Genomic DNA, 27,086 nt, shown 5'->3' with positions numbered 1-27,086 from the left:
CTCAGGAGGCCTACACGCATCACTGAGAACAGTAAAATGAATGGTTACACATCTGCAGTCTGAACTTTGAGATGAATATAAGTAAATTGTGAATGCACATTTTTCAAATGATTGCACCCATTATTTTCCACTGACTCATGATTGTTGGCAGAAATGAATAATACATTTTAATATAGTATAAGATTCAACAGTCACAAATACAGAGAGTATGTATGGGTATATAGCCATCTTCTATGCATACATAATACTAAAGCTATAGGTTGTCATCTGTTTTTAATACTAAAACACCAAATAATTTACAATGCAGAACTGTAAAATATATATAGAACACTGCATCAATCATGTACAAGTACTTGCGCTGTTCAACATTTCTGTAAATCCTCCATTAAACTTAGATTTGAGACTGAACCAAAGACTTATATGGATCAAGTAATGGTTGCTTGGAACACTGAAAGAGAGACATAAAATGCAGTGCTATTTCATGTCAAGATTATTTGCAGTTCACTTCATTATTTCAAAGAATACTAGCAACTGAAATACAGTGCACTCCACATTAAAGCCAGTGCTAATTCCTTTTCTTTAATTCAGGAGGCAACTACTAAATGAGAATTGGGAGATCAGCTGACAGGTCTCCTAAATTATTTGACACAATCTGTACACTGCTAAGTAAGCAAAGAAAGAGCACAGCCTTGTGCAGCTATTTGGTAACGCTGTCAAATAAGGAGGAATCAACTATTTGAATACTAACAATGTCTTACTCTGCATGTCCACATTTCCTATCAATCCTCGTAATGTACCATAAGCCATTAGCATTAAGACAGCAACCACGACTTGTTCTGTACAGAAAACACACAGAAAAATGAAAATTCAACTATTATATCCCAAATGGTGGCTGAAAGTATAAAGCCCATGTGTTGCCTAAAACCACACAATAGTAATGTAAAACTCTACCAGAGTAAAGAAACACCACATGAAAAAGCATGTGTGAGTATACACACTGTCCTTGTATTTACTTGAGCAAAACTTCAGACACATGCATTTTTTTGAGAATTAAACATAATATTCAGAAAATTAATGGTTACATACAATTCCCAACCAACTTGAGAAGAAAGGGATGCATCCAAATACGCATGATATTTTGCTTTAACAACAGTTTACTCCAAGTACAGTTTGACAAGCACTGTGCCGTAAATTGTTCACAACTTCTAAAGTTTTTTGGCAAGGATAATGAATATTCAACATCTGCAGGGCTGTTGCTAGTTCATGAATTACACAAAATAAAAAAGATGCCTTCTTTTGGTAGCCTAGTGCATGTGTAAAAATCCAAAAATAATACACCCTAGTAACTGCATCCACAAGGAACCAGATACTTGGCCCCAAAGTATGACAGAACAGCAAAGGGCTTATGGCAACTACCACTGCTAATGTAGGCTCCAGCACTTATGTGAGGATGAAATCAAGCATAGCAGAGCTCAGCCTTTCCAAACCATGTGTTGGTTTGGGGGGAGGTGGGGAATTCTGTGTCAACGTCTTTAATAAAGCAGATGTGACTCATTGCATTCCCATTTAAAACCAGAAACTGAGGTCTCTCCTTTTTCCACTGAATCAACGGCAGCAGCACTGGGGGCAGTAGCACTGGGTCAGCGATCCTTCATAAGTTTCTGCTTTTAGTACAACCAGTTCAATTAAATCAAAGTATCTGACGCTGCAGTTTTTTGACACATTGCTCAAATCCTGGCTTTGGTTTGTCTCCTTAATGCTATGCAACACTCTTACTCACCTTATCTTCTGCAGTGGCACCAATCACAGAAAAATGTGGAATTAATTTAATCGGTATATCATCTCCATAAATCTTCCTAAGCTGCTTTTTTCACTGAAGAACACATTTCATTTATAACTGTTGTTTCAATAAACCAAGTAATCCGATATATCTTTGCTCAATGTATTTCAAATGCTGAAGCATCTGTTAGGTCATGTTGGTGTTTGGGTTTTTTTTAATCATTATCATTATTATTATTAGAATGAGAAAAAGGCACTTTTCAAACACTTCCCTGCATCCTTCATTTTCTCATTTAAATTCCTTAACACAAATTCAATAATCATCCATTAGAATTTCAACACCTTGTAGTCCCATAGTGGTCTGTTCTATTACTTTTAGAAATATCCTGGGAAAGAACTAACGCCAAACAGTGCTCTCTTTAAGTCTGTAACATTCAAATGCTGTATTTGAAGTCAGAAATTTAGAACTTGACTCATTTACATTTGCCTGCCAAAATATATATCCTGCATTTAGTCCCATGACGATTTTTTGCTTCGTGTGAGCTTTAATGATAAATTCAAGGGAAAACTCCTATGTAAGTAACATTCCCTACAAGAGTCACAATATGTCAAGTATATCCACCATTTGTGTGAACTCTCTGCACCACCCTGTTGACGTGTGGAAGGCTTGTTTTCTCTGCAACAAAGGCCAAACCACTTTCCTATTCTGTCCTCCACCTGCACCCTTTTTTTCCCTCCTTTTTTAACTTATGGACAATTGACTCTTACTGTCCCATCCTCTGCAAACAGAAATTCACTACGGTATTCAATGGCTAAACTCTAACAAAGTCTAATACTCCAAATTCCGAAGGGAAACTTTCTGCAGATGCAAAGTGGGTTTTACTCACAGTCAGGGTCTGGGGCACCAGTAGATAACCAGCAGTACACTTTCATGTGGTACGTGAGTCAGTGTTAGGCACGGCATATCACAGAGCACGTACCTGCACATATCTTGGACATGGGCCAAAACCCCAAACCTGGAACTCAAAAACTCACAAGAGGCCACTCTCCTTATCACTCGGACAAACCCACTTCCATTTGTGACTACTTGATGAAATACAAAAATTTGACTATATGCATATATTACATGTATTTACTTTCAAAGCAAAGAAATATAATTAAAAAGCATCTAGCAATTTTACTACAAGTTACTTTTCTCATAATTAGCAATGGCACTTGACCGTTAACAGCTATGCAAATATCCTTATTTTGATAAAATCAAAATGAAGAAAGGACAAAATCTTTACAATTTTTCATACCTTATTCCCTAGATATAGCCTAAGCTGTTGTTTGCAAAAGTTCTTAGAAGTTAAACAGTGTAAATCACTGGAAATTCAAGCATTGCCAAACAAGAATTTTTTATTTCAGTTCGGTGGAAACTGGAAAATTCAATGAAGAACAGCTAAAGTTCTCTGAGAGACATCTAAACCCCTAGATCAGAACGCTGTCTTTCAAAACTGTCTTTTTTTAATTTGAGAAATCAGAAGTAGACTGCAACTGCACTTGTGCAGCTATAAAGTGCTACCATACCTACAGTGCTGCTATCCAACACTATTTATTTTAAATAATAAAGGCAGCAAATATGACCCAACATTAGCACTCAGTTGTACAGGTACTAGTGCTCTAACAGAAGTATAGGATGAGATGACAGCAGAAATGCCGGCTACAGAAGTAGCAATACTATTTTAAGCTGTAATTTTGTAGCATCTTCTTTCAGAGATTCTTAAAACCCTTTACAAAAATGTAACTACACCTTTGAAACGAGCTAAAGAAATAAACCTCACTATGTCAATAACTACCATGTTACAAAATTTACGCAAGGGGACATTCATCTCCTTGTACTGACTTTGATACAGTCTAACTGAAGGATCACACTGTAGTGTTTTACAAAAGGAACTCAACCTCATGCAGGGCACAACCAAGACTACCCAGAAACAGCAGGTGGTTATTTCCACTTCTTATTTCCCCCCATCCAGCATTTAGCTACTCTAAATCTTATTTAATTTATATCTGCTTTTTTCAAGGTCACTCATCAGTACTGTCCAAGTGTTTCACAAACATTCATTAATTCATTCACCATCTCCATTACAAGATGAGAAAGCATTATTATCCCCATCCAGAAATTGGAAACAGAGACAAAGGGACTTCAGAGAAGCTACTGAGTAACACAAGAGAAGGGCCAGGATCAGGAACGGTGCATGGGAGTACCTGTGTATCTGTTCGTATCTCCGGACTGTATTCATCACTGCCAGAAGTGGGAGATGACTCTCACTGCATTTCACATCTCTTATGTACCAGACACCAAAAGGCTCAATGTAGACAACTTAAACGCGAAAGCATATAGCTTTCATGGCTGCCTGCTATATAATGAGTTGGGTATCATGCTTAGCACCGTACAAGGCCAGCATGACAGAGGCAGAGACACAGGTTAGCCAGCGTTGCCCTGTCTGTATTAATTATAATGACTCTTTTTGCAGTGTTTCACAGAATCACAGAAGAGTTGAGGTTGGAAAGGACCTCTGGAAGACACCTGGTCCAACCCCCATGCTCAAGCAGTTTCAGCTACAGCCCATTGCCCAGGACTGTGTCCAGGCAGCTTTTGGGTATCTCCAAGGGTGGAGACTCCACCACTTCCCTGGGCAACCTGTGCCAGTGCTCAGTCACCCTCACAGTGAAAAAGTGTTTCCTGATGTTCAGAGAGAATCTCCTGTGTTCTAATCTTTGCCCGTTGCCCCTTTTCCTGCCCCCTGGCACCACTGGAAAGAGCCTGGCTCCACACTCCTTGCACCTTCCCTGCAAGTATTTTTATATGTTGATAAAAGCTCTCCCTAAGCCTTCCTTCTCCAGGCTGAACAGTCCCAGATGCTTAGTCTTATGTGAAATGCTCCAATCTCTTACTGATTTTTGTGGCCCTTTGTCAAAGTCTCTCCAGCATGTCTATCACTCTCTCATACTGGGCAGCCCAGCACTGGACAGTACTCCAAACATGGCCTCACCGGTGTTGAGCAGAGGGGAAGGATCACCTCCCTTGACCTGCTGGATGTCCTCTGTCCAGTTCAGCCCAGGATACCATTCACCACCTTTGCCAAAAGGGCACACTTGCTGGCTCATGTTCAACCTGGTGTCCACTAGGACCCCCAGGTCCTTTTCTGCAAGCTACTTTCCAGCTGGGTGGCCCCCAGCATATACTGGTGTGTGGGGTTGCCCCTCCACCGGTGCAGGGCTTTGCACTTCTGTGCAGTAACTTAAGGTTACTATCAGCCCACTTGTCCCACCTGTTGAGCTCTCTTCTGGTTGGCAATGTTGACCCTCTGGCATATCAGCTATTCCTTCCAGTTTTGTCACCTGCAAACCTGCTGAAGATGCACTCTGCCCCATCATCCAGATCATTAATGACGATGTTAAACAGGACTGGACCCAGATTTGACCCCTGGGGTACACTGCCAGTAACTGGTCTCCAACGAGACTTTGTTCCACTGGTCACAACCCTCTGGGCTGGGCCATACGGCTAGTTTTCAATCTACTTCAGTGCTTGTTCATTCAGCCCACACATAAACAGCTTCTTTGTGAGAACCTTATGAGAGATAGTGTCAAATGCCTCACTGAAACCTAGGTAGACACCATCCATCGCTCTCCCCCTCACCTACCAGGCTACACATTTCATCACAGAAATGTATTGAGTTGGTAAAGCATGACTATCCCCTCCTCCCCAGTGATGACTAGAGATTATTTTCTTGTCCTTCATGTGCCTGGAAATGGTTTCCAGGATTAGCTGCAGGGGCATCTTCCCAGGGGTGGAAGTGAGGCTGGCCCAACCGTCGTTTCCTGGGTCCTCCTTGCCCTTCTTGAAGATGGGGGTGACATTTGCTTTCCTTCAGCCTTCAGGTACTTCTCCAAGTCACCATGACTGATCAAAGACTGCTGAGTGGCCTCACAATTACATCTGCCAGCTCCCTCAGCACTCATGGGTGCATCCCATTAGGGCCCTTGGATTTACATATGTCCAGTTTGCTGAAGTATTCCCTGTCCTGACACTCTTCCACCAAGGATATACCTTCCTTGCTCCAGCCTTCCTCCATTGAAAGCCAATCTTGCTAGCAAAGACTGAGGCAAAGGCAGCATTCAGTACGTTCACCTCTTCTACGTGCTGTGTAACCAGGTCGCCCACGCTGTTTCTTTACCCTGTTATCTATGTGCCTTCCAGCTCCATTAGCAAATGAGCCAATGATACCTGCTAAACATCCTTGACCACCATGCAACCTGCCAAAAATGGGAAGAGCAAAGACAGCACAAAGTGGCTCTTGATTTTTTAATTTAAAAGCATCTGACTTTGTAATCATCAGAAATCTTTTAAGTGTTTATGTAATTTCCAGTGATGGCTGTTTTTCCAAGGAGCTTCAACCAAAAGAAGACGTTGAGTTCTACACTTTTAGCACACGATGAGCTACCTGTGTAGAGCACTGTCCTGTGGGAGGGCTCCCTTGGCGTTTTGCAGGATCACTGAGGGGACTGAGGAAGACTAAGTACACTACAGGAGATACACTCAGCCTCTGGCTGAGCTGTTCCAAGAGAAGGATGAATCTTTTTCACAATGAAAAATATTAGTTACTTTCAGATCTCCACATTACAAAAAGATGTTGCTATTGACAATTCTGCTATTGCAGTTCCCTAATGTATTTTCTTCTCATTTTACAGATGGATAAGTGAAAAGAGTTAAGATAATTTATTCAGGGCCACGTGGTGCTAGAACCAGGCTTAGGTAGTATGTGCTTGCATTCTTGCCCTCCATCTGGCGAACCAAGACTGTTATTTTTCCTCAAAAAGGTGTCAAGGACAACCGTAAGAAATACTTTTTTTAAAGAACTGTTTAAGGAAAGATGAGGGAATATTTTATTTATTTCAGTTCAACCATTTATCTAGAAACAAAATATTTTCTTGGCAGATAAGTAAGCTGCAACATTCCGCCAGACCAAAAAGCTCAGCTTCACCTCACTTCTCTACAGCATGTCTCATGTCACAGAAACATATGCCTTGTTAGAGTCTATTTTGTATTCCTCTGTGTTTGACAGTGCTTGCTTTTATGTGAAATATTTTTGTGGCATGAAAAAAATCTGCATTAATTCATCTTTTTATGCCCTAAATCTAATTTTCAAGCCCTGTTTTCTCCCTTTGTTAAATAGCATTAAAATTGCATAGTAAAAGAATTAGATACTTGACAGATCTTTTCACAGTATATCCTTAGATACAGATCAGTTTTGCTGTTTTCTGCTAGTTTGTTTGTTTGCCTGGTTGGATTATAATGAGTTCTGAATAAAAAAACACTAAAATCTGACATGGAAACATATTTGTTGGTCAAACCTTACTCTTACAACGTGGTACCCTAATTAGAAGCACACTTCATTGACAGAACTGTGGAGTAAAATAAGGATTAATCTGACTGACAAAGCAAAAATAACCCCTATTACCTCCATTAAACCAAACCAAACCAAAACAAAACCCAAACAAAACCAACAAGAAACTCAGCAGTGTGGGGCTCCTCCTTGAAACATTCAAAAACCGTACACATTACTTCTCTTAAAAATATATTCAAATCCTTTTAATAAAGTGTGACTGTGTTTTATGTATGGTAACCACCTTACTGTCATTGCTGTTATTTTTCATATAATACCACACATTTTTTTTACATAATTGTACTCTAGGTTCAACGCTTTCATAAAGAACATTTCAAAATGCTAAATTTCTAACATTGCTCCACCAACCTGGTTTCTCATCTGGATTTTAACACTTGCAAAAATGTGTGGGCCTGGGTCTGGAGGTTATTTAAAGCTGAGCTTAACAATCAGACTTGGAATGGAGACTATAAAATGAATTTTTGGAGTGGAAAATTGCCAGAAGTCTCTCCTACACTCCAGTGCCCTTTCTATAATTCCTTAAAGAGAAGAATTAAAGAGTGAAATAACCAACTAAACCCAGCTGAAAATAAAACTAGTCTGTCTCAGTACAAAGAATAAGGGACACACACCCAGGTGCAGAGCATCCACCAACAGCGTTGTAAGGAAGCAGTGACCATGCAGTCGTGAATTTATGTCAGCATGCGTAGGAGTATCCACAGTAGTGCTAATCTAGATAGCCCTGTTAAAAATAGCAGTGAAGACAGATGAAAACAGACTTCAGCACGACTTAACAATCTGTCCAGAAGGCTTCGACAGTCCTCCCTTAAGTCTAGGCTGGCATATCTTCACATCACATATAGATCAAAGGTAGTACAGATCTGTCTGCATGTCCTGCAATCACACTACTCGACTGCAGTGTAGACACATCCAGAAATAGTGCTACTGTAGATAAGTTAATCTAAAAATTGCAATTGCAAAAAGCAAAGCCTGGGAACACACTGTAAAGCAAATAGGACTTGATGAGGAACACATGCTGGGAAGAGTGTCCATTTTGGTAATTGTATTAGCTGGGCTAATTCCTCCCCCTACACAACTTGCTTCCCTTGTCCTCCTGGAGGACACTGCAACACATGCTGGTCAGCCCTTCCTCTGGGAATTCACTGAGTCAGGCCAGATTATCCTGATCCTTCAGGTACAGCAACTCACCCAGCTTTACTGTCTAATGAAGAGACTGTTACACTCTACAGGCAGCTGGAGGCATCTGTGTTACCTGTAAACGGCACTCATTCCTCTTCATAAAGCGTTAACGCCGGATGCCGAAGCCCTCACCTAAGCAGGCACATCAGTTAACTGCTGCTTCAAGGCCAGTTATTTCAGAACATCAAGACACCACAGCACCTTCATCCATTACTGCTGCTACCAGGGGCAGAACTTCCTGTGATGCAGAAACCCAGGAGCTGATGAATTCCATCAAACTGAGGACCTCCTCCATTCAGACAATGGTTTGCTGTACAGCTGCAACACAACTCTGCTAGCTGCAAACTACGAGACACTACAGCCTCTCAAGGATCACTTACTGCCATTTGCCCAGCAAGTGACCAAAGGGATTTACACATGTTCCTAAACTGCATCATGAATGATTCACTCCAGAGTGATTTTGAGTGTGTTTTGCTAAATCACAACCAGAAGACAAGTTAAGAAGGAATGCAGCTCTTCAGCATGCTTAGCTGCCTCACCAGAAGAGTATAAAGACACACAAGCTAGTGTTGATTCAGACAATTAAAGTTCTGGTAGGAATCGTATCACAGCAGCAGGGATTATATATGGGCTCATTTACCATGGGAAGAAGTGATCTACTGAACTACAGAAAATTCTGGGCACATGGATAAAAATCCCATGCTGCTGCCTGTCCCTCTGTGGAAACCTTGAGAACATGCACGGTCATGCTCCACTTAGCTGTCCAGACCTGGTCATTTCAGCACTCAATCACAGCTAAACCTCTAGTTATCGGGCAGTACTGTTCCAGCCATTTCATCTCAGATCGTATTTGTGAAGTGCTTTACTAGGAAGTGCAGAGAGACAATGGTTAACTCTTCTACACAGGGAGCATCACAGTAAAGAACAGAAATACAATTTCCATTGCACTGTTTGCTAATGTGCTTCATCTATGACCCTCAAGAACAACTGTAAGGATGTGGGTGAGAGTTTAATTGCTGTCTGTTCAGCCTTAGAGAATGAACAGCTAAAGTTGCCAAGCCATGTTGTGAAAAACCTACCCATTATACTGACATCATCAATGCTTTTGAAAGCACTACCAAGCAGCTGAGATAATTGTTAAATTTGTGTCATACATATCAGTAGCAGATTCATAATGTTGAGCAACAGGTAATGATTTTATGTTAATCTCTCAGATTAACATCAGATTAATCTCTCTCAGCTCCCAAAACTCTGTTCCAAGAAATGTTGTATTGGCTATTTGTAAACAGAGGCTTCCTGAATCTAGAACTAAGAGTCAACTTATCACCAAAAGTAGTGTCATTACCATTTATCAGATACAACATGGTACTCTAACACAAACATTAAAAGAAACATATTGAACTAAATGCAAAACCTTCAACTATTAATTTTGGGAACCGCACCATGTGCTCTGTAACGGTATATCACAAATTTGGTTCTCTTTTCACTTGCAATTAATTCCTTTCACAGCGTGTTTTTCCAAGATCTGGCCTGTTCAATCATAACGGCAACTAATGCTATCATAATTAGACATTAAAAGATAGTTCTCCTTTTCCTATGGTGAACTTAAAATGCCATACACTAATAACTAATAGAAAGATGTATATAGAGGAATGCAAACAAACTCAGACTCCTGAAAATTATGCTATCAAACTGCTTCAAGCAAATATCGCATCAAGATGTTGTAGAATGCATCATATTCTAGAGGACATGGAAAAGCTGAATCCTCCTTTTTCTAACTTGCTGCTTGTTCCATGGGTACACCACCTCACTCCATTCACACCTACCACAAGGATGCCCATTAATTTAAACAGGAACAATGCTAGAGTTCTGCAGGTATGAAGTGAAAAGCGTTGGTGGAGTTCAAGTTTACAGTATTTACTCAAAGTTGCTAACATTTAGCCACCATAAATCTCTTTACCTCTAATTTAAAATCTGTTTCAAGTTAATGAAAAGCAAATAATTAATGATGTAAGTATAACTTATGGTGATTCCATTCTGTAATTCAAGATAAGTTTTTACCCATGTCCTAGCAACAAGCATAAATATTGTGCTTTATCCAGAGCTCAACATATGAGTTTGCAAAATTGTAATATCCCAGTATTTAACGTAATTAGGTCACATACCTTCAGACTCTCTGCATGTACAAGAGGAGAAATTAGTGTACTTAGACTGAGCACAATAGGAGTGTGGGTCAGGGAGTGTGATGTGCAGCTTATTTACCTTGCTAGCACTCTGCTTCTGTGCACACTGTATTTCCCAGTTTTATTTTGTTTGTTTGTTTGGTTGGTTGGTTTTTAAAAACACCTTGGATGCAGATTTACAAATATTAAAATAAATCTCTCACCATGCTGACAACTTCAATACTTAAAATATTGAGCCAATTCAAAAGCAATTCTTGGGCTCTTCATAAATTTACTACTGTGATTAAACTGGAACTGACAGCATAGCATACAAAGGACAGAGTATTTACAGTTGTATTTTAGTAAAAGAGAACACAAGATAGGTACACTCATGTATAAGCATGCCAGCAGTTATATGTTGTTAGTCTGGACAGTTAAATATATTTCCTATTTCTTAAGAAAAATGCCATTCAGTGTGGCCAGATCCTGCATGGATAACCAGCAGAGCAGTATAGCTTCAAATCATAATCATGTGCATACCCCTGTCATGCACATGTGAGAAAGCTATGCAGCACAGCCTGATTTTTACTAACAGATGTAAACAAGTTTGCTAAAAGGATGGGGGGCTGGGGGGGGGGGGGGGGGGGCGGGGAGCGAGGCTTGAAGGGAAGTGTTAGGTTCCGGATTAGAATTTAATTGTAAATGTTAAGTTCCAGATTGATACAGTAACAATAAAACAGACGGTGTGGGGGGGTGGGTGGATTTATACTCAAGAAGAGGTCATGCAATACACTGTATTGAGTTTAAAAGGTAAGCGAGACAATGCCTTTTTCTCCAGTATAAACAAAGAAAATAATGGCAGCAGTTTGACTGCAAACAAGAACTTGGGAGGAAACGGAACTGAAAAGGAAATACTTACAGCAAACCTTACGAACCTAATGCTACGTTTTAACCAGAAAAACAATTTTCAAGCATTACTCTGTAATTCTTAATAAAGTGCAAATCAACCACATTCATACTCAAAATAAGCTTTTATAAATGGTCCTTAACATACAAGAAAACATACCTAATGAAGGACTGCCCCAACTGCCAAACTATGGCAGCTGATACCTCTAAGATCTTCAGACCTCTGAATCACTTGGAGCTTTATCTTGAAAGATGAAATTACAGTTCCACCTTAGACAGGTAAGCAGCAGGTGACATTTCCACCACAGTAATTAATTAAATACCTTTTCCCCCCTCAGTTAAAAACTCTTGGGACCTTGAATCAATAAGGTATTTGATGCACACGTTCTATTTTCTTGTTTCCAATGGTTCCACTGTGCATATAAATCTATCGCACAACCACATTTGCATTTAAAGAGAAATTCCCTTGTGTTTACTATGCACCTGCTCCATGTAAGCCTATCTTCTCTGTCTCCTTTGAGAAATGGCAAAATTTGCCAGAAAAAGAGAGAGCACAGACACAACACTTCTCCAAGTTCTCTTGCCAATTATCTAAGCATTATTTCCTTTAGTTTAGTTATGGTCCTATCCTGACAGCAGTTGAAAAGTACAACTACTTGCCCTTCCAAAATCCAATACTTCTCAACTTTAAGATATTTTTCATCTTGACAATGAACATATACATTCAACTGTGCAAAATCACTGTATTTTCTAAGCAATATATGGTAGAGCATTGACAAACTGGTTCCTTACAACGAATTTCACCTGAAAAATACGAACTTTATTTTACTTAGCACTAATTACATGGTTCCATAAGGAACGATGAGAATATTCTCCTTCTGGCAATTTACCTTCAACTCTAACCTGAAATAGATGTAGGTTTATTGTAATAACACTGAAATAAAAATGGAAATTGTTCCCTTCTCTTCCTCTCCTTGCTCCTGTAACCATGCTCATGATTCATGGGTTGCTTCTGGAGCTTCATGCAGGTAGGTAATAGAGTCAGACAAGGGTGGAAATAAAGCTCTGCTGCACATCCCATCTTGTCAGCTGAGATGTTTAAAAACCGTGTGAAGGGAGATAACTTGCTACATCCCACAAAGGCTGCTTGGAACTTCTGGTCTTCGTGCTTGTGAGGTGCAGCATCACCACTTCATGTATACATGACATCAAACAATGCCCCAGCATCCCTGCACTTTACTTTTGTACTGCTCTCCATGATGGTAGAATCCCACCCGCTGGGCTGCCTCTGGCCATGTGCTCCCCTTTCTTGCTGGCATCTCATCACAGCGTGGAGGCAGTGCTACCCGCATGTGTCCATCTCAGACAACAGAAACTACAGCAGCTGCAGCAGGGCTTTCCCCATCCTGGTTCTAATCAGGCAAGTGTCAAAGCAGGACAGAGCTGCTGTGGGTGTAGAGACAACAGGGGCTGGGACATCCTTGGAAAAGGACTGTGCAAAAAGACGTGTACCAGTGTGGGTGGTATCCCACCTCAGGTATGTGTGGGAAAGACTTCTTGCACTGATGAAGTTTGCATGGGGACAGGTTTTGGCTCCCAGCAAGACCAGACAATTTGGGAAGCAGAGGGGCAGAAAGAGGCACTTCCTAGTTTCTTGAAGCTCTGCTGATGCCTTGTCAAAAAACGGTTGCAAAATATGTAGATACTTGGAATTATGGATTTCCAATCACGAAAAAAATAAATGCAAAGTGACCTATCACTTATTCACAGTACTCAGCAGAGGGACTGCATCTCCGAAAGTACCACTTAGTCACACGTCCAACCATGCAGCTCTTTGTAAACTCAGATGCTGGCCCTAAAGAAATCATGTCATACTTACTTACCACATCACAGTCATTAGAGAAAAAACGTTGAGATGACAAGCAGTTTCTGTCTAACATAATTTACTGTCTTCTACAGGACCTACTTACCTGAAAGACTGCTCATCTCCTTATGTCAAAATGCCACTTAAGAGTATTTTGAGTAGCCCACACTGGACTATTCGCTCAAACATGGAGGTTTTTTTAACAGACTGGCCTTTTACAGGCTCCTCTGATTTGGAGATAACTCCTCACTGGCCCCTTCCTCCAATATAATTCTGTTCTACCCACTTTCTCAACAAGCTACAAGCCACATCTGCTTTCTGCCGCACATTGAGTCAACAACACAGACCAGAAATCACAAAGATCTGAAAAATGACCGAACTGCTGGTTTGAGACACCCTAGTGACTGGGTGAAGTGGGAGCAGTCACTTAGCATAAGTCAAGTCTTTGACACACAAAAACATAGAGAAAGGAAACACACCACACCTTACAAAGGGAGCCTTTTCTCACCAGGCACAGGCACGATGCCTCTGTTAACTGAAGGAATACCTAAAGGTAATGCTGCTATACAATTCTGCAATGACAGTGGTAAAGCAAGTTTCTTCTTGACAACTGGACACGTCAAATTCTAATTGTTTTGTTCACATGAAGAGCTCTTCTCACTGTGTTTGAACTCTCTCTTGAGTGACCCCTCAAGCCTGCTCTCTAGACCAGCTTTAGGTGCAAAATCTTCAAACTATGGCTCCAGTATGGTGCCAGGTACACTCACAGACTTAGCAGTATGAAGAGGGGAGTGACTTACCATGTCCACTGGGCAGCCCATGAGCTAGCTGCGGAGGATTTTAGGATGAAGAAGCTCATGTTTACGGGTGGCAGTAAGGAAATGCGTCATATTATGCATGGCTTGTGGGAGGTATGTGCAGTACATACACCTACTAAATTCAGCAAAGGCAGGACCCTATGAAAGTCGCGACATGTACAAGGCTTGAATACGTGCACATCATTCAACGTAATTCCTGGCCGCAGGATCAGATCTATTTGCCTAAGATATAATGTAGTTTTGATTTTTCCTATGCTACAGTTGTATTCTTTTCTTCAGCCATTTAAATATCACAAAAGGATCCAACAATCAAGTGATTTGCTCCAGAATAATTTTTTTTAAACTTGTTACCTTTCACTGTTGGATGGCCAAGGTGTACAATGAGGCCATGCTTCCAAGATTTCCTATGGAAACCATAGGCAGCAGCAGTTTTTTGGTGGATTTTGGGATGGGGAGGCTTTCTGAAAAGCAGTTGTGACTGATGTGGTATCTCTCCAAGAGCTGTGGCTTTAAGCCAGCCATTGAAAGTGCCACGGGGTGATAACACTGACAATGAAGACTGAGACTCTTTGGGAGCCGGTTTGTTGCCAGTACTCCCAGAACCCAGTCCTCGAGCTCCTCACGCAAATTGCATTTGCTCACATAAAAACGTTCATTGATGTGGGTATGGAAAAGGTTTGATCCCTGGTGGTGCAAAAACACGATCTCGGACTGACCCAAGCATATGAGCCAAGGCGCAGTTTTTCTACCAGGCAACCTGGCGTTTGCTTCCCCGCAGTTACAGGCAACTCCGCTCCTGCTCGGTTTTCCTCCAGATTCCAGCGTGCCCGGTGGGACAGGAGGGCGCTGAAGCCTGCGTGCCCCTCCAGGGACGCCCGGCCCCGCGCAGAGCAGCGGCAGATTTGCGACCGCTTCGGGTGTCAGTGGCTTCCACTGCGCTGCGAGGGGCTCTGCGGCGGCACCCCGCGGGGCTGGCATCACGGATGTGCTCGGCCCCGGTCAATCCCCCCGCGTTCAGCCGTGATTTCATGCGGAAAGCACTTCCCCGGGGCGGGCTGGGGGGGCCGAGCCTCTCCCCGCCCCCGGCCGCCTCTCCCGCCGCCCGGGCACCCCCGCTCCCGCGGCCCCCCGGGACGCCCCCAGCCGCGCCGGGCGCCCCCAGCGCTAACCGCATCCCCCCGCCGGGGACCCCGGGCCCGGCTCCGCGGCCCCGCCCGCCTCCCCCCGCCGCCCCGCGGGACAGCGCTGTCGGCGGCAACAAAGCCTCCCGCCCGCTCCGCTCCGCTCCCCTCGCCTCACCTCACCCCTCCGCTCCGCTCGGCCGCGGTCGTTCCACGGCAGCCGCGGGGGTGATGGAGACGGGGAAGGACCCAGGTGCCGCCTCTCGGCTGCCGCCCCCCGCCACTCCCCGCCGGTGCAGGCAGGGCTCCGGCAGCGGCCCGGCTCCCGCCGCCCCGCCCTTCCACCGGCCAGCGGCCGGGGCCGGGAGGAGGCAGGGGGCGGCCCCGCCGCACGCCCCGCTCCCCGGCCGCCCGGCGGCGCGCTCCCGCAGGCGGCACTCACCCGCCCCGCCGCGCCGCGCCGCGCCTCCCCCCGCCGCGGCGGAGGCCTGCTGCGTCACAATGCCGCCGCGCTCCGCGGTCTCGGGGCGCGGGGGGCGACGCCACGTGACCGGCGGCGCAGGGAGGGGGGACGGGGACCGGCGGCGCCCCCCACCACCACCACCCCCCGCCGGGGGGAGGCGCCCCGCGAAGGCGTGGGGGGCGGCGGGGGCGGGACGGCCGGGGCGCGGAGGCGGCGCTGCCCCGCCGGGGGTCCCGGGCGCTGGGTGCCCGCCGCCCCCCCGCCCCCCCGACGCGCGTTCTGCGCACGTGTGCGGCCGTGCCCGCGCCCGCGGGGAGCGCGGCGCCCTCGTGCCAGGCGATACAGCGCGTGGCGCGGCGCTGCGCTAAAAATACCTGAAAACAGCGAGTCCGGGCCGCTCACATCTGTTTGGAATAAAAACTTGGTGCGTTTGGGGTGGCGGCTGTTCTGCGGGGTTTGTTTTTTTTTTTTGGTCCGCTGTAAAACCTGGAGAGCGCCGCCGCGGCCCGCCCGCTGGCGCGGATGGGGCCGGGGCACCCCCCCCTCCCCATCCCCCCCCCCCCCCCCCCCAGCACCTCCCCGCGGGCGGGTCTCGGCCCGCAGCCTCCTTCCCCGCGGGGTGCGGCGGCGAGCGGAGCAGCGGCGGCGCCCCCGCACCAAGCCGCCCGGTGCGCCCGCCAGCAGCCCAGGCGCGGCGGGGGCTGCCGGGGGGGCCACCCCGACAGGTCGCCCCGCGGGTGGCGGGTGGTGGGGGGCGGTGGGGGGCGCGCAGGACAGGGAGCCTGCTGTCTGCTTTTCCTCGTTGTGACTTGGCCTGTTCTGTGCCGTGCTTTCGCAGCATTATCGGGGACCTTTATTTTTTTCTGCTTTTTTTTTTTTCCCCCACCCAGCACTGTTCACAGGCAGTTTCCATGCTGTCTCTTAAATGTATCACCCTGCCACCTCCCCTGGCTTTAGTGAGCTTTTCACATCTCAAACACAGAGCTTCTCAGATTTTACTTTCTCTGATGAGCAAACACCGCAAAATCCCGAAAGATGCCGTCTAGGACATTTTAATGAATTTATGCTAGTTGGGCATTTTGGAAAACTATTGCCCGCGGAACACGTGAGGCACACGCAGCAGCACCGCAAGTATGCCCGCATCAGTCAGCACGGAGCAGCGCTCCAGATGAGGATCTCTGGAAACAGGGAAAACAGTTCAGCTTCCCCACTCAGTGAGTCTTTGTCCTTCCTATAGGGATTTCTAGTGAAAGTGCTAGTGGGAGTGTGGCTACTGGGCATAAAGAAAACTCGTTTAAAATAACTCGCTTAATCCTGAGACACAGTCATCAGACAGCAACAGCCTCAAGAAGCTTTTCAGCTGAACCCAGTGATCAGGAGGTGGAAGGAAGTGCAGTCCTCCGTGATGTGTCCCTTGAGCTATCTGGGTGCCACAGCATCATGCATTTTCAAATATTTTGCAGCTCATTTGACATACTTGCCCAGAAGTGGAAAACTGTTATATTTCTTTCTTCTTAAATTGTATTTTTAAGATGTGTAGAAAACAAACTTGAATACGAATTACAGTGAATTCTAATATTCATGTGCAAGGCCAGCTACAAGGAGCAATACCATCTTAACCACCTTAAAAAAGTCTCTGCTGATTGAGGGGGGGAGAAGGTTTACTTTGGAAACACCTTTTGCTTTTATGCCATTTGCTTTTATGAAAGGGCATATTTGGACACTGCACATTTCACACTTGTACATATACGGAAATTAAGTAACCATTTGGGGTATTTGTAATGCATTTGATTAGGTGGTTTTCTACAGGAATGTTGGTCAGCTGTGTGTGATTAAATGGTTTGAAAGGAATGCAGGTCAGCTCCAGAACACAATGTCATATTCCTATATGGCCTTCTTGACGAACAGTGTTGATGAAAAACCAAAACCAAAAAAAATCTTACTTTAATTTAGAGGCTATAAATACCATCCATATGCAAATACAGCTTGTAAGATAAAAGCTTGCCAAGTGTCTTTGTATGTGTTATATATGATAGTATCTCAATTAGAGCTGATAACCCTGTTTATATATCTACTTCTGAACTCATTGCTGGGAATATTTTTTGAATAAGAAGTGCTGATCAAGCTATATGGCTGTACAAAATCTGAATTATGATATACAACTTTCAGTTCCTGTAAGAATTTTACCATGAATTTTTACTGCCAGCTACATGGCACCATCATTATTTTTTGGCTAAAATAGAATCATTTAATGATATCTCTCTTCTTATCCTGTGAGCAGATAGAAATAGAAACAAATTCCCATGTTGCATATTGTTTTCCTAGCACGTTTCTCTAGGATCATTTCAGGGTTTCTTGAACCTCAGTTTTCCTACCTGATGAAGATGGGTCTGGTATTTGCATCAGAATTGCATGGCTGATGGTTGGATGGACATGGGAAAAGATAGGTCTTCTGTGAGCTAGCAGCACTTCCAAACAGAATTCTGTGGCCTCCTCCAAGGACCCATGGCAGTCATTAGCAATCACAGCAACCATCAATGATCACATCTGTGGATGTTAATGAATATGAGAGAAAACCCTCCATGACTTTTGAAACTCCTCTAAGAGCTGACCTTGAGAGAGATTTGAAAGTGTTGTGCTTGATAATACTGCTCATGAAGACATGACCACATTGACCACATTTTAGTTAAGGCACTAAGCCCATGGAGATATGTCCTGCAGCAGCTTTTCTATTCCTGTACAGGACCAGCTCTTGTGCCTCCCTGTTTGTTCCTGGAAATGCGGAGCAGTCCTGCAACAGAAAAGGTGGATAGGAACAGAAAGGAAGCAGCAGGACCCAGAAAGGGATGAGTTCAGTAAGATACAGTATGTTGCCTTTTTTTTTTTTTTTTTTCAGAGCAGCAAGGCTGGGAGTCAGTGTTCTGCTGTACAGGTAACTTAAACAGTTGGTAACACTGCAGAGTTTTTGAAGTGCTTCATACATAACAGCAGCCTGTGGACTTCCAGATGGTGACCTAGGACTGCTGCTGTGTGATATCTCCACCAAGGAACACCACCAACGGTATCATATTAAGCAAAACCTAGCAATTAGAGAGTAATTATATCTCCTGAAGTAACAAAGAGCAAGCTGTAACTTGGTCATGTGATGATCCATGATGACTCACAGTCATTTGAAGCAGTTATCAGGGCACTTCGATGCTCTCCTTAAAAAATAAATACATAAATCCCATTCACCTTTGAGGACCAGTAAGAATAACTACCATTTTTAGAGCATGACAGAATGTATGCACTCATTTCAAAAGAGTGAGCCCAAACAAAGTTCGTTGTTCCTATCTTCATCTTTAGATTCTGAATGGAGATAAATGGGACATAGGCCAAGTCAACCTTGCATCTGACTCTCAAAACTCATCATTCTTAGTTTTTTCTACCGTCAGTTTGCCCTACAATATATCAAATATCTTACTTAATTTGGAAAAACGTTTCCATTCTGAGAAGCAGATATAGCAAATATAGGCATAATTCTGTTTGACCAAGAGAACAATGATAACGCTGCACAGACTGATAAGAGGCACTGACTGACTGCTTTGCTTTTGCTTTGGTTACAACGAACAGTACCAGACATGGGCTGACAAATAAGTCTACCATCTTAGATTCATGAAGCTGTTATATCTGAAGGAACTGTAGGACTGTGTACCTGGGACTGCAATAAAAAAGAATTGTTTTTCTGCAGTGTTTTTGTACTGGTTTCAATGTTTATGAAGTCTGAACCTGATCCGTTAGCCCACAATGGGCCTATCTGCTGCCAAAAAAAATTTCAGAAAGCAAGAGGTTGCCTTGAAAAGGATGCAGATTGAATCCTCATCCGCAAGAAGACATGGAATTATGAAAACATGAATAATTAGTTAAAAAACATCTCTCAGCACATACAGCTTTGTTTCTGGGATTGTGCAGAAAGATATTTTCTGCGATCTTAAGAGGCCATCTACTTGGCAACTAGCATGAGGGGAGAGGAGTCTCACGTCTGGGCTTTGTTAAATGCTTATTGATTTGATCTGTTATATTGGGTGAATCACACACAGTATTTCACAATGTGGCATCCAAGGTCCTGCTCACATTCAGGAAAACTGTGCAGAAGAAGTGCACGTAGTATGTATGGTTGGAAAGCTAGTACATGGTATTACTGGATCAAAAGGTCAGGAACAATTACCATAATCAGCTACTCTAGCTTCTGGCATAAAGCCCCATAATTCCTGGTTGAACTAAAGAATGTTTTTTCAGAAAGTGATCTAATCCTGATCACTACACTCCCAACAACACTGTTGTAACAGGTAATTAGCTTCACTGTTAAATTATGTATGCTTCAGCTTCTCATGCAGCTATTTGAGTTTTGAAATTCTGACACTGGCTTTAGTTTTGCCTTTGCCTACTGTAAATAAGCAGCTATCCATTCTCATAGATTTTCTTACCATCCATTTATTTCCAGTATACTTTTAAGCCTCCTTTCAAAAGTTTATTTGGGTAGATGCTAAAGGATTTATTGGAATTCCCTGAGATTTTGACAATAATACAAGCCCACAACTTCGAATTTGTGAATATTTGACATCATGGATATTAATTCTGAAAATTAATCTTGGCAAATTGGAAACCTTTCAAGTGTAGTCCTTAAAACAAATTACAGATGGTAACACATCTTTTTTTTTTCTATCTGTTATTCCTCTGCTATATGTACAAAGACCACCTTTGTGTATGGCCACATAAGTTGCCGCAAGATAAGAAGAACTTTGAAGTAGCAGATTACATCCTCTGCTCCATAACTGCTCTGGTGTAGCCCCTTCTCCCTCCTGTGCTGAAGTCAGATCACTTGCTGGGGGAAGGAGCTCTTGTTAAGGGGCAAGTGAACTTGCACTCATCAGGAGGCGAGAGCGTGCACAGAAGCAGATCCCACAAAGTAGCTGAACCCCGCTGGTTCCTGCATTAGCTTACGGCATTATAGCTTGCTTGTGGGATTACTCAGTTACTGTTTTATACTGGGAATACACTTGCAGTTGGCTGTCCAGAATTACACTCCACTTTTGTCCCATCCTGTATGTGTGACCTGCATTCTTTGATGTGACCTCATTAGACAGGAAAAACAAAGCAAAGAGGAAGAGTTGCGGTTTTTATATGATTACAGTATAAATATGTTGTATGATGCCAATTCAGAGATAAGATAAACAGTCAAGAGTCTTGGAGTTTTGAGTCCAATGTCGATTTACACATATCCTTTTCAATTCAGTAGGTGTATGAATGAGTCATTAGAGGAAATCCTGACTGGGCAACACATTACATTGGATTAAGACCAAACATTATGTTTCACTTGAGCCTTAAGCAAAATCTGTACCACCATAAACTTATTGTAAGAGCTAGAAGTGAATTCTAATCACAGCAACCCTATGAATTAATGAAAAACTTTACAATTATAACTGATACTTCACTACTAATTCAACTGTTTTGAAGATACCCCCATTAATAATGTTAGAAATCTTAAATCTATGCTTACTGTCAATCTCTTGGCAGAAGGCTCCATCTCCTGAACTAGTTCAAAGCAAGACATTTCAAACAATCTTTAAGTAATTGCTAAAATGATGATATGAAAAAAACAGACTGGAGGAATCTCTGGAAAACAGCTGACTGTGTAGCGAAGGCCTAAAAGGAAGGCAAAGACTTCCAGACCACTTTGTAATAAATCTTTACATGACAAAGGAGGACTATTTCTTATTAAAAAATTAGGGTGCAAAAGCTTCAACTTTGGCAGTTGACCAAATGCCTGTGTTGGGGCCTGGTACTTCTCTGCTGAAATGAGGAGTCCAACAATAATTCTCGGCAGAGGCAACTCGGGGGCCACAGAGACAAAATGAGGAGTTCCTGAGCAGTTAAGAGAGGTGGCTGGTTTCTGTTTTCTTGTCCTGTTGGATCTCAGACAACACATGCAGACACACAGATGCACACAGACACAGACATCTGTCTGCTTATCTATCTATATGAAATGAACTTGTCACAGTGATAGCCAAAACTAGCCCTGATAATCAGTCCTTGGAAGAAAACACCAGTTCTTTAACCTTCTTAATTCTCTGTGAATCACTTAGAAGACAGGATTAATCTGTTGGGTTAGCTCAACAGATGAGAGTGCAAAGTGGTCTGTTTTGCTTCTTAGGAAAGTGCAGGTGCTAACAGTGGCCACACTGCACAGTTACAGACCACTCTCGTTGTGATGCCTTCTCAAATAACCTCTTAAAATACTCCAATCCAGACCAAAGGCACTACTTTGCGTAAAATTAATAACAGAGCTTCAATATATTGAGACAGATGACATCAAATGAATCTGGCAGTTGCACAGAAGTTAGGCACAGGCATTTTATTGATGGGTGTCAACAGGAGGCTACGGCCACGCTCGCGATCGGTGCTGCTTTGTTCTCAAAGCAGCTACTTCACCTGTAGCATCAGAGAAAAGGGAGACTCATTTTTGTGAGCAGGTGTTGAGAGATTTCACCTTCTCAGTGGCTGGCAAGACATTTCTGAATACTGAAGTTCACATAAGAAAATAAATTCCTGTTCACATGACCCATTACTTGGCAAATCTGTCTTCACCAGAGCTTACTAAAACTACCTCCTTAAACTTCTAAGAACTGAAACAGTAATTAAGAATGAAGAAAAGCACAGTAGGATCGTGCCTTCATTTACCATAATTAACATCTTGAAAAAGATTTTCATGTGGTATTATACATTCCTAGTGGATAAAGCAAATTGTTTTGTGAACCTTCAAACAGACTTAACCTGGCTGCTAGATGACTGTATAGGGAAAGCCTGTTTTTCTTACCCATGTACAGAGGCAGTTACAAACAAGCTTATTTCAGGCAGCATTTTCCTTTGACTCTGCTATGTTGTATTTCACTGTTGTTTTCTTCCACTACTGTAATTATTTATCTGTTTGCCATCTCTGATGTCTAGCGCATGGCTATTTAAAGTACTGTGAACAAAAGACAAAACAATTTATGTTCTTTTTTCTACAACTCTGCTGTTGCTACTGAGTAGTATATACGCCTATTTGTCTGCAACAAATCATTTGTAAAAGAGTCACAATTATAAAGGCGTGCTGGATTGTGGTACTCTTTGTAAATATCCTTGACAAGCAGATAAGGACTGTGGGCAAAACAGACCAAAACCTAATTAAGAAACAACATGTTGTTGTTCCCCATAAGGAAGAAAGCACATTTTCAAAGCAAAAGCTGAACTGAAGTCTCCCTCTGAACTCAGAATACCAGTTCTCCTGACATGGTCAATGATACAGGATTTAATTCCTCCCTCTCCCAGCATCCAAACATACAATTACGAACCAGCAATAACACAATTCGGTAATTATCATTTGAAGTCATCATTTAGTTGTTCTGATACCAAATAGGGTTTCTGCCAAAGAAAACTTTGTTAGTTATTCAAATAGCATTGCATTAAGCATTCAAAAGGCTTTGAAAACTCAAAACAGCAGACAAATCCCATGGGATTCACAGCTCATATTGTCAAGCCATCCTCTGTCCTGTGATCATCACTGTGATTTACAAAAATAAAACCAGAAAAAAACCCTAAAAACCAGCACGGGCCAAAAAACCAGCTGTTCTAAATTGTCGTAGCTTTTTGCAGTCAAGGAAGAGTGATGCCGATTTACACCCATAGAGATTCCAGCTCTGCTCTTTCATTTTCTTCCTTCCAATATGTCAGTATAGATCATAATAGTAGCCACTGATAGCACATCTTACTTAGTATTCATATTTTCTTTGTATTTGTCCTCTCAGTATTGTGTACTACACTGGAGTTACTCTTTTTTCTCCAGACGTTTCCTTTTCTCCTCCTCTTTCTTTTGTGTCTTTTCCCTTGAGATATTATTGTTATTCGAATGGCAAAGAAACAGGTTCCAATTTTTTTCTCCAGAAGAAAACAGATTTGAATCTCTCTTGGCAGCATGTTCTCCACCCATGGGCCACAACGGAAGTACCAGCCTCTGCTCTTAGTGACAACTCCATTGTTCTAGAAATTTGTTGTTATTGTGGTGTGCCTGCATAATAAGGATAACTCCAGAGTCCTTAGCCTGTTGGGAACTTGGAAAATTAAGATGTGAAATTATATCTTCTCACGTTCTTCTGGTCTCTTTGCCATATGACAGGATTACAAAGTGGCTTGAAACTTGTCAGCTGCCGGAACAGAATTTCCTGATTTCCAAGGAAGCTTTATGTCAACATCTAGCTGGTTTTTTACATAGTCCTCCCCATGTAAGAACTGGAAGCTGCATAATGAAGGCATGACTGCATGGGGATGCACTAACCTGGCAGATGGTTCCTGTGGAGCTGCTAGCAGCTGGTGTAGTTTAGAAACGCCTTTTTGGTCACTTTAACTGTTTGGGACCTGGCACTGGACCAGCATGAGGATCAAGCTATTCAGCCCTTCTCCTCCCAGACCCCTTTATGTGATTGCCAAGACCCAACTGAATGCCTCAAGAGAATCTGCATTAAGAATTCGGAGTTTAACCCAGAAACCTACTGGATCAGATGCTGTATCTGTACTATCAGAATGTGTACAGCTATGGACTGTCACATCCTTCACCCTGTAGGAAATTATTCTGGACCAGTTATGTTACATTGCAATAATGAAGCCTGAAGGCTCCAAGCTCATTGATCTTCCCAGCCAAACTTCCATCTGCCAAAACAGGCTGTCTCCCAGCCAGCGACAAAACCCAAGGTACTTTTGCCAGCTATTGCATTTTGGGTATCTAGCAATGGTGAAGCATGAAAAGGCCAAATTCAGAACCAGACCTAAATGTGTGAGGTCAGTTATTTCACTTAAGGATGATACCAGCAAAATTAAAATGTAAGTCAACGTTCAAGCACTGGAGATCATGGAGGTAGTTATGAATTAGCTAAGAAGAATCTGTGAATTTTAAGGGTAAAATAGAAAAAACAAGAGTAATTGTGATCTGCGACTGATAGGTGCATCTTCCTTTGAAGCCACCCCATTCAAGGAAAGCAGGGGAATTTGCAGTCTTAGCACCTGTCGAGATTAAACACCCTGACTTCACAAAATTTTTCCAAACATAGGGTTGAAAATGAAGATGGAGAGAATCCTGAAAGCAGCAGAGGAAGGCACAATGAATAGGGAAAAATAGGAAATGTTCAGGAGAGAGATTATGCTGGGTCTAGTGTTAGTGGGCCAGAACTTGATTACACTGCACAAGAAGGCTGGAAGTACAGTCAGCAGATCCAGCGAGAAAATAGGTCAGGGTAGTGTTAACTGCAAGAGAAATACTTTCATGGAATTTCAGGACATATGGAGTAATTAGAAGATGTACTGTTCTTTTGTTGGCAAGATCAGGCAATAGTGCCCATGTAGGTGTCCAACTGATGTTTATAAGGTAGAGGAATTCTTCCATGTATTCTTTTTGTGTGTCTTTTTACATGAAAATCTGATGTTGTAACCATCTATTCTGATATTGCATAGAAATAGCACATGTCCCTGGACTGCTGGATGGCTTTTCAATGCCTTATTGACAAAGAAAAAAGTAAAACAGTTCATGCAGTTGAATATGAAGTAATCCTGACCTAGCACTGAGATGCCTGTTCTCTGGCATTGTTCTTCCCCTTGCCAAACGTTTTCTCAGCCAGCTGCTATTTTAGATTTAATATGCTTGACTTGGCATATCCTTTCTGTTTGCTCTATATGCTTCTTTTTTTTCAGTCCGTGTTATTCTTCCATATGTAACACTAACCAGGGATAAACAACAAGAAAAGAACCTCAACAAGAGTATCGTCAGGAAAAAGCAAACAAAATAACCTCATCTGATCCTAAATGCTGTATGTAACTACGCAGGTAGTTGTTGTCCAAATGAAATGAAAATTTACTTGCCACATCTAATTTCCCTGTGGCAGATGTGATCTCTTCATCGCTCATCTTCTCTCTCCTACTGTTTTAGCAACTTGCTTTTGAATTATCAATTGCGGTAACCTGCATTTCCATACTTCCACTTCATATCTATCCTTAAATTTCCCTCATGGTCAGCATCATGACACCATGACAAGTAATGACTATGTACCCATTCTGACTGCAGAATGGCTTAAGCTAAATGTGCTAGGGATGCATAGAGTGTTTGGTGAACATGCTGCAGTGGAATTAATTTAACTTCTAACCTGCTTCAACTATTCCACCAGCTATCCCACCAACAACAGACAAGGTAAATTCATCATATTTCTAAATACTTACGTCCATTGGAAAGCATTGTGTATTACCACCATTTCTCTCCGAGTTAAGGGCAAACTAGATTTCCAGTGTAAGTAGTCAGGAATACAGAAAGTATTACTTATATTGTAAACGTCACGATACACTGAAAAAATACCCCATTACTTAAGTGAATGAAGGTTTAAGGTCAGAGTTATGTTGGTTAAGAAACTTCACTGTTTTTAAGATTTCAAGGAAAAAGTAAGTAGACAAAAATAATATAAAGTTTCTTTGAGTTCCCTTCATCTGCAATTGGTAAATTTTAGTTCACCATTTCTGGGTATTTTCATGCTCGAAGGTAATGGAAGGGGGTTTTGTGTTTTGGTTTGTTTGGGTTTTTGTGGTTTTGTGGTTTTGTTTGTATTTTTTTTTTTTGTGTGTGTGTGTAGCACAGCTTCATCTTCAATGAAGTAGGGACCAATTCAGCCTCTCCAGGACCACCTGGTAATAATTTTATGTTGTTAATTGTTGTTTGCTTTGTAATTTTAACACATCTCTCAGAGTAAATTGCACACTATCACTAAATCAATGAAAACAAGTAGGTAAACTAAGTTAAGGCAATTCTTTTCAGTGTGCTTTTTTTTTAAAAAAAAAGATGTATAGGGTTCAAACTGGGTTGTCAAAGTGCTGCAAGCTCCCATGCAGAACATAATTCTGGCTCTACTGAAAAAAAAAAAAAAAACCCCGACAAAATTTCCATTGGCTTCACTAGGCTTGAACTATGCTGTGTTTCCATATTGCAAAAGCCGACTCATTTGCCCCTTAACCTATGTTTGATTTTTGCATATCCTGTGACATATACACATCAAGTTCAGATCTTTTTGAGGGACTCAGAGAGTGCAACAACTGCTAAAATAGGAAATCTTTTATTTGAGGTAATTCTATACTTCTGAAATTAAGCTGTTGTCACTGTTTAAAATAACAAGATACGTTCCGGTTTTTAGGAATGGTATTGGCTGCAGATTAGTCCTGAAGTATCAGATCCCTCACTTCTTGAGACAAACAGTTTTAAAAACAATGTTTTATTTTAGGGTGGAATACGCCTAGG

At 42.5% G+C, this 27,086-nt stretch overlaps 1 protein-coding gene across 3 annotated transcripts in view; it reads right to left on the bottom strand.

Moving 5' to 3' along the window:
- SNCAIP (synuclein alpha interacting protein) overlaps nucleotides 1-16,241 on the bottom strand; it is a 91,302-nt gene extending 75,061 nt beyond the window's left edge. Inside the window, exon 1 of one of the 3 annotated variants that reach the window (XM_005234955.3) lies at nucleotides 16,117-16,241. The gene's annotated coding sequence lies outside the window, so the exon portion shown is untranslated. Of the gene's footprint in view, nucleotides 1-15,457; nucleotides 15,668-16,116 lie in introns of those variants that run through there. The other 2 variants (XM_055791412.1, XM_055791413.1) reach the window with 2 other exon arrangements.
- Nucleotides 16,242-27,086: the final 10,845 nt, after the last annotated feature.

The sequence above is a fragment of the Falco peregrinus genome, chromosome Z (genome assembly GCF_023634155.1).
Source record: "Falco peregrinus isolate bFalPer1 chromosome Z, bFalPer1.pri, whole genome shotgun sequence".
In the NCBI taxonomy this organism is placed as follows: domain Eukaryota; kingdom Metazoa; phylum Chordata; class Aves; order Falconiformes; family Falconidae; genus Falco; species Falco peregrinus.
Note: the sequence above shows the minus strand (reverse complement) of the source record. Positions and strands in the feature narration are given on the sequence as shown.